Source organism: Schistocerca cancellata, chromosome 3, assembly GCF_023864275.1.
Source record: "Schistocerca cancellata isolate TAMUIC-IGC-003103 chromosome 3, iqSchCanc2.1, whole genome shotgun sequence".
NCBI classification, from domain to species: domain Eukaryota; kingdom Metazoa; phylum Arthropoda; class Insecta; order Orthoptera; family Acrididae; genus Schistocerca; species Schistocerca cancellata.
In genome coordinates, this window is record NC_064628.1 from 1,396,703 (window position 1) to 1,409,068 (window position 12,366).

Below are 12,366 nucleotides of genomic sequence, written 5' to 3' on the forward strand. Positions count from 1 at the left end.
ACCAAATTTTGGCAATTGTTGCCTTCACTCATTTTAATAATTTTCAATATAAATGCCAAACCTCAAATATAATTAGGATTACTCCCACTACTTATTCTCGCTGACGTAACGGCCTGTACGTAACCAGTACTTTGTTACGAGATTTGCACAATGCAAAATTCGTGTCCAGAACAACCTCAAATCCGAAGATTGTCCTGTCACCAGGTCGCCACGTGTAACCTCCCCCTCACTTACCGACCTTAATGACAGTGAAAAATGAAACCGCGTGTACCTAATGGGAGTTTTGGAAAAGCAATCGTCACCGAAGTTAACCTGTCGGTAAAGAGGGAGGAAAGGGTTACATCTAAATGAAAGGAAATGTGCTAATGAAACTGGTGGAAATTAATTTTGAAAAGGGGTAAAGTTAATAAAGAAAGTAAATGTGCAGCCGTTACGTTAACAATTAACTAGCGGTAATTAGGTATTTGAGATTTGGGGGAAACCACGGTCGCCAGTCCTAAGGACAATTACTATAGTAACTGAAAAAGAAAGGTTATTACACATATAATTAGCACTAGAAGCGTGGCAACTGAAGGTTGACACGTGTAGTGTGAAAACTGAAAGTTTGTCAGAAGTAATAAATCTCGCTACACCCTGACTTAATTTAGCAAAAGAATTAATAAAACCGGAAAATCGAAAGTTAATTTAGTGACTGAAGTTAATAGTGAGCTTTCTTTCTGAAGCACATCGAAATTCAGTAAAATACGGTTAGTCTTGGACTACCTCAACAGTCATTTCAAAAACTACTTGAATCTACGCAATTTAGAAATAAGAGATTTAACTTTGAACTTGAATTAAATGATTCTGAACAATTAACAATAGTAAAATGTAGTACGTACCAAGCTGAGCTGCAGTCAGGTAAGCTAAAATACGGTAACAAAACTCGCACTCTTAATTTGTGCTTGTGCAATCTAACTTTGAAATTAAAGCATTGAAATGATGTTACTTTAATGCTGGCGTCTGAATTTCAACGACACTCGGGTTCATTCCGGAAAAGGAAGGGACCCTGCTTGGCAATGCAATTGGGACAATGAGCAACAAAGGTTCATGCTAAGTTGCTGTAATTATAGTTACGAAAATGGTACAGTTTGAAAAGCTGAGGTCTGCCATACAGTTCTAAAACTTTACTTGCGTCCAGTCTTCCTTGTCGGTTGATTGAAGGTTTGAAACCGTCGGTCGAGGAGGTGGCGACAGTCACTCATTGTCGGCCGTCGCTGTTGCAGAAGCTGGATGTTGGCGCGCCTTCTTCTCGACACGGTCACCAGACGAAACGGGCTCTTGATGTGCGCTAGTTAATGTTTCCCGTCCGCGACACCATGTCAGAAACTATCATCGCAAGTCGAGCGCAATTACATGCTGCCAAACCCCGAAAGCGCGGCAACTCGCGGGAGCGTCACACAACACACCTGCTCCACTCGCTACTCCAGCCAGACACCTTCTCCCAGCCCGCGCTCCACGCGGCAGAGTTAACACTACCAAAGATCCTACACACTTTGATTCTTCACACGACCTATCGACGTAATCGTTCGATAGCAGTTTTCCCGAGGCAAGACCCAGCGTAAAAATACAAATAATATTTACGAAACAAACCAATTATACATCGACATAAATGCATAAATATACAAATAGTAAAACAATTACAATATACAAAGAGACAGAAATGTCATATCTTGAGGTAACAAAGCAAGGAAAAAAAATAGTACAATAGATGGAAATAGGAGGATATGCATTTCCGGCGTTACGCACCTATGAAACGCAGCAGGCAAAAAAGCAGCAGCTTAGCATATAAGAATCAAGTAAGTCAATAACGATCCAGGTAGCAGGAAAGAAGTGCGCAACTCAATTATTTTATTATAATACGGAGAAAACCGTATACGCTCATAACAATTTTACGGCACAGTGCAGCTGAAATACAAAGATCATTTATAAATAAATTAGTTTAGTACTAGAAATATCTATTTCAGGTCCTCGAGATACGACGATTTTTTTTAGAAAACCAATTTTTACGATACATGGAACAGAAGATAGTTAACAGACACAGTTCACTGCTAATGCATGGTTTAAGTAATTTTAGATATGCATAGAAAATTGTTTAGAGAGCTGGATCAGACGACACTGAAACTACTGTATCGATTTAATTGTACTATTTGTCATGAAAAACTAAGGTGATAATAATTCATGTTAAGCTCATCATATCATACGTCATTAACACTGTGTCTTCAAATCTCTTCACTCCATAAAAGGCTTTTGTGTTTTCCTCTAACCAGTATCCTTACCATCCTACCTTATCCAGTAGAGAAGTGAATTTTACGAGCTGGTTGCATGATTGATACATGCAGGCTATACGAATGGATAGTCGTGACACATTGGTTGTCGACGGGCTATGCTTATTCTTCGCTGTTATGTGCAATTGCACGACAGGGAACACCAGGCTTCCCAATTACCCTAATGGTAGTTTGAACACGAACTGTTCATCACGTAAACGAAGCCACATTGACTATGTCTTCAAACTGACGACGTAATAGAGAGAAAATAAAAGAGCTGAACTTGAGAAAAGAGTAACCATTGTAAAAAGAAAAGAATAACAAGATTTCGAACAAAGTGTCTAAAGTGCCTTGGAAGCACAAACTACGAACAAGAGACACGCTTTTCGTCAGGCTTTGTAGTCACAGAGACTAAATATTTCTTTGTAAATAATTTTTAGACATGATACGTATACTAAATGTTAACTGTACTTTGTGGTAATAATGCAGTCAGCAATAAATTGACACGTATATGCTGCTGCGTGTGAACCGACTATAGACAAGTAATTAATGGACACGTATATGGCTCTGAGCACTATGGGACTCAACATCTTAGGTCATAAGTCCTCTAGAACTTAGAACTACTTAAACCTAACTAACCTAAGGACATCACACACACCCATGCCCGAGGCAGGATTCGAACCTGCGACCGTAGCAGTGCCGCGGTTCCGGACTGCAGCGCCAGAACCGCTAGACCACCGCGGCCGGCATGGACACGTATAGAAGTGGTGCGTGTGAACCTTAACATGACGACCAAATAAATGTGAACACGAATTAACAATAACGTGTGAACTGAAAAGGTGATAACTCCAAGGACACGTGTGAAATACCGCGTGTGAAGTAATGTTATAAGTACCTGTACCACGAAACCACGATGTAGAAAGCCGAAGAGTGAAAGTGAGTAAGTGTTGTACTTACCACAAACGGTACTGTACGCCTTTCCACGGACACATTCTTCGAAACAGCTGCGGGAGTCGCCGCAACTGGCGCTGCTTCCGTAATCCAGAGTCGATGAAAAACTGTGTAAAAATTCATACCACGGCTAGTAGACACCTAACGCTCTGCTTCTCGCAGAATACTGCTGCTAGCGTTGTGGAACTGTCAAGTTATTATCACGTGATTGTGACCAACGGACGTAACACTGTGTACGCTGAGCGCTCAACAATCAATTTTTCTTTGCACAACGAGCGCGGATGCCAAATGTGTTTGAAATGCATTCAAAATAAAATATGATAAAGCAATGAATTAAGCACTCATGTACCTTGTGAAATTATAAAGACACTAATCGGAAGAGTCTTAAGCTCGATTTTGACAATTGCTACCGAATTTACTGACCAGGCCGAGCAATGACGAAAACGTGTCGAACCAAATAAAACCAGAAAAATAGATAAATATGAGAACTAAGCATTCCTAAGAGAATGAGACCTTATGTACATAAACAATTGTTATCCTTACCTAATCCAATTTTCTTTTAGACTAAGTTATTAGTAAGTAAGCACATTCTAATACAGATTTTTTTCTGTATTTTTCATGTACGAAAACATAAATGGAAGCACGGACAAGTGTCAAGTGAAATAGAGACCGCCACCATACGGCTCAACATGTTGCAGAACCAGTCTTCCAGTTCCTGACCCACGACGTATTTCCAACGCAACATCACACCCCGACAACTACTCCAACTTCCACAGTGAAAGTGATGCCCTACTTTTCCTCCACTGTAAAAGTGTAATCAATTTCCCCACTCAAGTGCAGTGCTATCATTTATACCCGAAGCTCTACCACTCCCAGTGCAACTCATACCTACCCAAGTGTAGTGAAACATTTTTTTTTTTTTTTTTTGCAGGTCATAAAAGCCACAAATAAGTAAAGTGCTACGTATTTACTGCAAGAAATCTTAGACGAAACAACGACAAAAATATTCCTGTAGTGTGTCACTGTAAAACAAGAATGTCCAGTTTTTGTAACATATTTTTTCCACGAGTGCACACAGCACACAGACTTCCTGCGAGGTCAAGTAATTTATTTCTTTGTTATTTTTTTATTTTTATTATGCCATGTATAATGTATCTATGTATGTGTCTTTTTATCTTAATTTCATTATCTTTTACCGAGAAATGAACATTTGTTATCCTTGTACAATACATTAGAAAGGGCACAGTTCAATTGTCATGTAGTTACCCTATGGACAAATTACTATCAATTTCAGTCGTACGAATATACTTACCTGATACTCTGTATGTTAACCACTTTGCTTGATGTAATGTGTAAAATCGATTTAAAGAATTTTTGCAAGTAATACTAACTTGTTTCACGAAAGCAATAATATCACGACTACGCGTGAGTCTCGATGATCCTGACGGAGTCATCGCTCCTCACGCGGGAAGCAATGTGATATTATTGGATTTCAGACATTTTGCATATGAGAAAAGGACAGCCATCGAGCTGTAGTTTGTAATGATACTAAGCATGACAACACGAGAGTAAAAAAAAACGAAATCTGTTTATAACGTTCGCCTACACCAAGACGCGCGGCCAGCGTTTAAAAGGTACTTTTAAATACTATGACTCGCTGGGCGCAGATATTTAAAATCATTGCCGCAGCGCTTGATAGCAAGAAGCTGCGAAACAGAAGAAAGAACAATTTATCATTTGTTAGGAAAATTCTAGAGTCTTTATAGTTGTTTGTACTTCTGGTCGCCGATATGTTAACATGTACTTCATTACCTTTGATGTTTGGTTGCCGACTTGTTAAGACGTGTTGTGTAGCACCGCTACAAGTTATATTTCTTTTGGTGTGAAAAACCACGTTATCACCAAGAAAACAAAAACGCTTTTGTAAACTTTGTGACGATAAAAAATACTTACGCGCACGCCAGGACATTTAATTTTTACAAAATATCACACATACAGAAGCAGCGATTGTTGGACTGCTCCATGTATGAGAAAAACATAAAAATGTAAGTTTTGTATTCATTGTAAATTTGGTAATGTTTATAGTTTAACGCCTTTCTTCTTTGAGAATATACTTTTCCTCCACTGTACAGAAAATCTATGCTTATTCTTTTCTTTAAATTAACCACAAATAATGTTTATGTTTAAATGAACTTTGTTACAGGTTCGCTCTTTATCGCGGTGTGTCGATTATATTTGGGAGACCATTAACGTGCTCAATTTACGATCTGACAACTTTTTTTTACAAAATTTCACTGTTTTGCATTCATTTCCAATTTTTTTTATTATTCAAATAGGTCCCTTAGGTAATTTCATTGAAGAGTCTGATTGCGTGAAAGCAATCCGGGTTAAGAGGTCATTTGAGAAACTATTTTCACGCAATCAATCCGTACGTCTCCTAAACACAATCGAGAACCGACGCATCATCGATCATTCATTAATTTTTCTCTTTTTCCAAGTCGTACCAAGAAACGGCCAAGGAGAACTGCCGTGAGTACGCAATCTAGTGTTAAAAGGTTGCATTCTTTATCTTGTCGGCAAACATTGCCATGAATTATCAACATCAATGTTATATTTGGTTAAATGTGAAAAGCCAAACAAAAAAAAAACCTTTTAACGCTAGAGTGTGTAGGGATGAGATATGAATAAATAACAGAACATTAGTTTCCATATTAAGCTCACTTTGTTTCGTGTATGAACATACTAAAATACTAAAGACCATTGTACACAATCGATAAATTATCGTTAAGCCCGAAATGTAACCGTTCAAATGTCCAAATGTATAAGTTAAGTTTTCATTCGGTTTTCTCTTTATATTAAGCTAGCAGCTCTAATATTGTTGTATAGCTGATCAGTGGACAAATATTCTACTACTACTAAAACTACTCCTGTGATTAGTACTTACAGGAGACTTGTACTGTTTTTTGTGACAGTTGGTTCCCCGAGTCTCCACGCTGGCTGGCGTGCAGGGGTCGCGAGCAGGAGGCGCTGGCTGTTGTGCGTCGCATAGCAGCCACCAATGGCTCCACGGTGCCCCCGTTCGCCCTGCAGGTGATCCAGACCGTGGCCAAGAGCAAGACAGACAGGAGGGGCTTCCTCTGCATCTTTTCCAGCTGGAACGTCTTCAGGAACACAGTAATCCTCATCGTTGCCAGGTGCTTACCAAATAACTTTCTGACTCCTCTATTCTACTAAAACCTAGCAGCTAATGACTAGCACACATTATCTGCAGTCTTTCCAATTTGCTGCTTCAAGGGGAGTGCTGTGGTGTCCTGAAACACATGAAACCTTCCTCATTTCCTTGCAATCAAAAATGACTGAAAACTTTTGTGTCACCGGGTGACAACTTCCAACTCCAGTGCTGCATGTGGGATGTTTCTTCCTGTACTGTGGCGGGCGTGGAATTAGGAACGTCAAGAGCTAACTGCACTTCATTTATTGATTGATTCCTCCGTACAGCAAGACGGTTGGCAATGCCGTGGTTTGGCCACTGCCTCACAGACAGTGTGTAGCGATGGAACGCTCTTCAAGAACCACGATTAATTGACAATTAAAACTTGCATTACGGAAACCATTGCATCTTCAAGAGCAAAATGCTACAAAAGGTAGCGAAAGGCTTACCAATCTTCGGCACTGCATTTCTCGAACACATATATATCATAAACTCTGTCAAAGAAATCACGCCCATCAACAATCGACTTATGACTATGCTCATTCAGAGCCCCTATAAAATATATACACTCGAAAATACTATGAGCAAAATTCACCAAGATGACGTGAAAATACTAATGGGAGACTTCAACTCTCTATTTGGGACAGAAAAAACCTGTAGAAAAATCATTGGTACAAATTCAACACACCGAAACGCTTAGACCAACGGCACACGTCTGACTGACATTTGCCAACAATTCAACCACAAAAGAATGTCTTCTCACTTTAGGAAGTAGCCTGTTCCCAAGAAACATATTTGGCTACCAGGTGCAAGCTGCTTTCGTTCGCCTTTCGAGACTCGCTGAAAGCCAGATTTTTAATTCTTTTGTAGCAGAGCTACAAGCAGGCAGATACAAACGCAATAAGGGAATCGTAAGATAACGCGCCTTGCTACTTTCACTAACCCCATAGTGTCAGAGCGAAAACCTTACGGTACTGCCAAATTCATAATGACGACATATTTTTTGTTGTTGTGAATACATAATTATATCTATGAAATGCCACATTTTCATAATAATTGCGAATGATACAGGAAATGAAGTAAATACAGATCTTTTCGAAGTCAAAAGTCGGTAGTGTCCTACTAATTCGTGATAAAATGGGCTCAATCGTCTTACAGATACTTAATGCTTTATTAAGATAGTCGGCCGTCGTGATGTTTCTGTAGTAGGCTGAATTTAATTTGTATTAGTACAGTGAATATTTTAATTGGATTTTCCATTAGTTTACTAAACGCAACAGTAATCATCAAAGAGAAATTAATCAGCAAAAGAATTTTCTTTCACGATATCTAAAACGATCTGACAACGCTAAAGTTGTTTACAAATTCTACGCCAGTAGAAACCTACTGGTTCCAACTATATCATTATACCAGAGTAGTTTTAAGAGTATTTTCGTCTAGAAATGAATTGCGTTGACGGTTGATGGGTCAAGAGCGGGAAAGGTAAAACTTTACGAATATATGACGAGAGGGACAAGTGCTTGAGAGAGGACTTCCCTATCAATACAAGTGTCTGAGAGACGACTTTAATTTCAATCTTCTCGATAGTTTTGTTTCTCAAATCAAGAAGTGCGTTATCATGCAGTAGCACATGTGGTGTAGTTGTGTTGCTCGATTTTCTTACGCTGAGACCGAAAGGTGTCTCAGTTGTTGGCAACAAATTCCAGCCGTGTTGCATACAGCCCTTGGGGCAGAATTTGTAGTCCAAAACACACCTCTGGAGCTATCAAATGTAAAACATTATGTTCACACTACTCTTTGCTCGAGTTTATGTGTTTTGGAGGGGCTCAGCCTTTCATTTCTTCTTAGGAAGTTAATGATAAAGGCATCATAACACGTCACCAGTAACAGTACTGCATTCGAATGCTCAATGAGCGACCTGATGACGTTCAATAATAGTCACTCCGTTGATTTTTGTTGTTTCGAATTAGAGCATGCAGTACTCCTACACCAGACTTCTGAACTTTGCCTGTTGAATGCAAATGTCGCATGATGGTAAAATGGTAATCTATCACATACATCAGTAATCGAGACTTCCTTAATGTGGAAAATCATTCATGCCAGACCGATCTTTGTTGAAACAAGAATATCTGGCGTATTTTTCCCAAAAGCACTCACTCCACACACAATTCAAATCTTTCTAGCTGCCTCCTCTGCATTCACCCCTCTGTTATACCAAAAGTAAACGTTGTGTTGCAGATGTTACACCTATTTCCACTTGCGACTCAATTTTACAATGCTTAACTGTAGTTCACGATTTTCAAGTATGCAAAATCCAATGCTTAACTGCAAGAGGATAACTAGAACTTCAAATTCTTAAATGACAGTTGATATATACACTGACAGTGTGGCGCCGCCTTCACCTGGGCGGCGCCGGATTTCAGGCGGCGGGTGGCGTCTGGCCGGTGGCCGGTAGCCGCTGCAGCGCGAGGAAACGCTCGAGCGTAAGCTGTTACGATCGCGGCGCAGCCACGAGCTGTCCTGCGGAATTGTTTCTGGAATACTTGTTATTGCTGGTGGGTAGAATGTTAAGCGAATTATCTTCGATGTTCAGTCAGACCCATAACTTTAGACCGACTGTGGTAAAAAAAAAAAAATACAGTTGGACGGGAACAGGCGACTATAAGTTTAGAACGCATGACGCTTGCCACTTGACCACGGGCTCACATAGTCCGAGAACGTCTCGGAAGTAGACAACACTTCCTCCTAACACTTCCGCATCTTACAGTGTTCCCAGATTGTGCAGATGGCCGGACTTAAGAGTTGTCAGGGGCGGTCAGTTTTATTGGCCACCTTAAGTGAATGGCCGGCCGGCGGTCAGTTTTATTGTCTAAGACTGTACATTACATTTGGGTCTAGTGAAGCAGGAATCAGGGGATACAACCCGTCGGCTGTGACCAATGACGTCAGAATTGGCCAGAGAGCATGTATTACACAGATGAAAGAGCTGACAAGACTGTTCAGAAACAAAGGAATACGACAGACGAATAATATAGTTGACATATATCAAGGCAAGTAGTATTTTCACGTTAAGGATATCGCGTGTCTGTATGGTATTATTTCTGTGGAAAATGAAGGGCGAAAATGGATGGAAATACTGGGCGCATAGAATTCGTACCTCACGTCACATATATATGGGTTGTATCTCGAACCTCATTCGAACTGTATTGGTTAACTGCAGTACCGGATACAAGTTTAGCGTACGTCGATTTCTTCGTTTTCATTAGCATTAATTCTGTTGATCAGTTGAACTATATTGGTCAACTGAAGCACGGGATACAAATTTTACATGTGTTGTTTCTTTCGCCTCCGCTATCACCAACAGTCTGTTGTTACGTAGATATGAGTTCTACCGATGGCAGAACGAGCTACGTCCATAATATTTGTACCCCGTACTTCCGTTGACCTATATATACGTACACTGCTAACGAAAACGTGGAAATGGACGTACGTTACATTTGCACCCTGTACCTCAGTTGAACTACACGAAGAGGCAATAAGACGACACACACACAATTTGTATCCCGTACTTCACTATGGGGTACAGTTTTTTTTCGCCTTTGATGCTAATAGTATCGAGTGAAAGTTATAGTTTTGATATTCAGCAGTGACAATAGTATCCCATTCTTTAGTTGAGCTGTATAAGTATACACAACATTTGTATCCTGCTCTTCCAGTTGACATACATAGGTAAACCTCATCAGTGTTACATACGTCGTTCTTTTCGAATAGGTAGTGTCAGTGTAAAGGTCAACTGAAGGACGGGATACAAATTTTAGTTGTGTCGGGCCTTTCGCCTTTAATATTGCTAGCACAGATCCGGAAAAATTGTACTGGTAGTAGGGCTGGGAAACGAAAGAAAAGCGACAGCTGCGAAATTTCTATTACGTAGTGGAGTACACGAAAACATACGTAATGGCGCAATAAAAAAATGAAATAAGTCAAAACAGTCAAATGCAGTAAAAGAAAGAAATAGAAAACTGAACTTACCAGACGGGAACTTCTTAAAAGAACCGAAGGTCGGCTCGCCTCGAAAAACGTCAACAAAAATCACATATCCACATACACAACAAGCAAAACATTACGAAAACACTCACAGACACACACACACACACACACACACACACACACACACAAACACACGCATTCACCCCACCCCCATCCTAATGTGAAATTAGCTAACATACGGGTACCGGTACTACTTTAAACACCACATCGTCACATTCTTGACCTGAATCTACAGCCCCCCCCCCCCCCCCAAACCCGTAATCCCACCAGAGGTTCCCCCCTGTTGTACTTTCTTTTGCCAAAATGCGACTCGTCATTTTCGACCATAACACACGGCCCCCTATATCTCTATTCCCTGCAAAAAGAGTACCAATCCACAACTGTGCGCTTACTCACACAACATTCATGGACACACAGCCACACAGGATATCTCAAACACCATCAGTACGCGATTTTCATAATGTCTCTCAAGGCGAGCTTAGATTTTTCTAACCACGTCCCTCGTCTAATGGACCGCCACAACCGATCTTTCCTGTAGCGCCATACGAATAAGTCGTGAGTACGGCGACGAGATATACTTGTGAGGCGCATATGTTCGCCGCACTCACGACATCGAACATACTCGGCAACGAGACCACACATTTGTAAAAAACAAATCGTGGCCAACATGTCTACGCCCATAGCTTCTCTCAAATCATCTATGTTCATCGGAACGGATAAATCAATAACTACTAACGAAAATGAGATACTAAAAATTGTCCTAAAATAAGAAACTAATATTCCAAATTACCTCAATATCACTAAGAATGAAATTAAGTACGGAATGAACTGCAAAAAAACAATTATTTAAGTAAATGCACACCAAGAATATTTTGAGCAATATGTAGCGATCTCTTTTAAAATCACATTCAATTATTTTAATGTACAATGATAGCGCTTATCCGGAACACAGAACTGTTTCATTATCTATGGCCGAAAGTTAAGACATTATTATCTACGAATAATGTAAGACGTTATGGGAGCCTTTATACTATGAAGTAACAGCTTTTTCATGAGATGAGAAAACATTTTATTTTCCAAGCACAGATCAAAAACTTACAGGAATAAACAACTCGTAACCAAGCCGACTACGGCAAAGATAAATATCTATCAGCTGCAGCTTTCACCCGCTGTTTTTGGCGCAATGGATAAATGACGTCGCCCCCTCCTTTTGAAACTGGGTGCACCAGGTATGTGGGGAAACTTGCACTTGATTTTTCTACCAGCTCTCGTGAAAACATCTGGTGCAGGCAATGGCTGCTCCTGTTCTGCACTTGCTGCTTCGTTGTCCTCTTCTGAAACCGAGGGCTCGGCGAGACTCTCTGCTGTTTCTTTGGCCTCCACGTTTGAGGGTGATTTTGCAGACCGAGGAAGGAGTGTACCCTCTTCGGTGCAAGCAGGTTGAAGCCGCTCAATTGAGACTGTCTCTTCTTTACCATCCTTATCGATTTTGAAGCTGTGGCTTCCTCTTGTGATTACCCTGTATGGTGCAGAGTAAGGCGAAACAAGCGGCGGGCGCACCGTATCATCCCTAAGCCACACGTGGGACGTTGCTTGCAGGTCTTTATGTACAAACACTCTCCGCTCTCCATGTCTGACAGGGTTAGTGGGTTTGATGTTTCTCATTCTAACGCTGAGTTGTCTCGCGAATTGCGTGCATAGCTCAGGGGTGAACGGCTGTGTAGATGCTGGAACGATAAATCCTCCAGGAACCCTCAATTGCTCGCCATAAACCAATTCTGCGGAAGAGCATTGTAAGTCCTCCTTCACGGCCGTTCTCAATCCGAGTAGGACCAGCGGTAGTGCTTCAGGCCA

The 12,366-nt window shown here is 40.6% G+C and overlaps 1 protein-coding gene across 1 annotated transcript in view; it reads left to right on the forward strand.

The window, feature by feature from the left end:
• Positions 1 to 12,366, forward strand: part of LOC126176754 (solute carrier family 22 member 7-like) — a 557,899-nt gene that overhangs the window by 480,673 nt on the left and 64,860 nt on the right. The gene's annotated exons all lie outside the window — the stretch shown is intronic.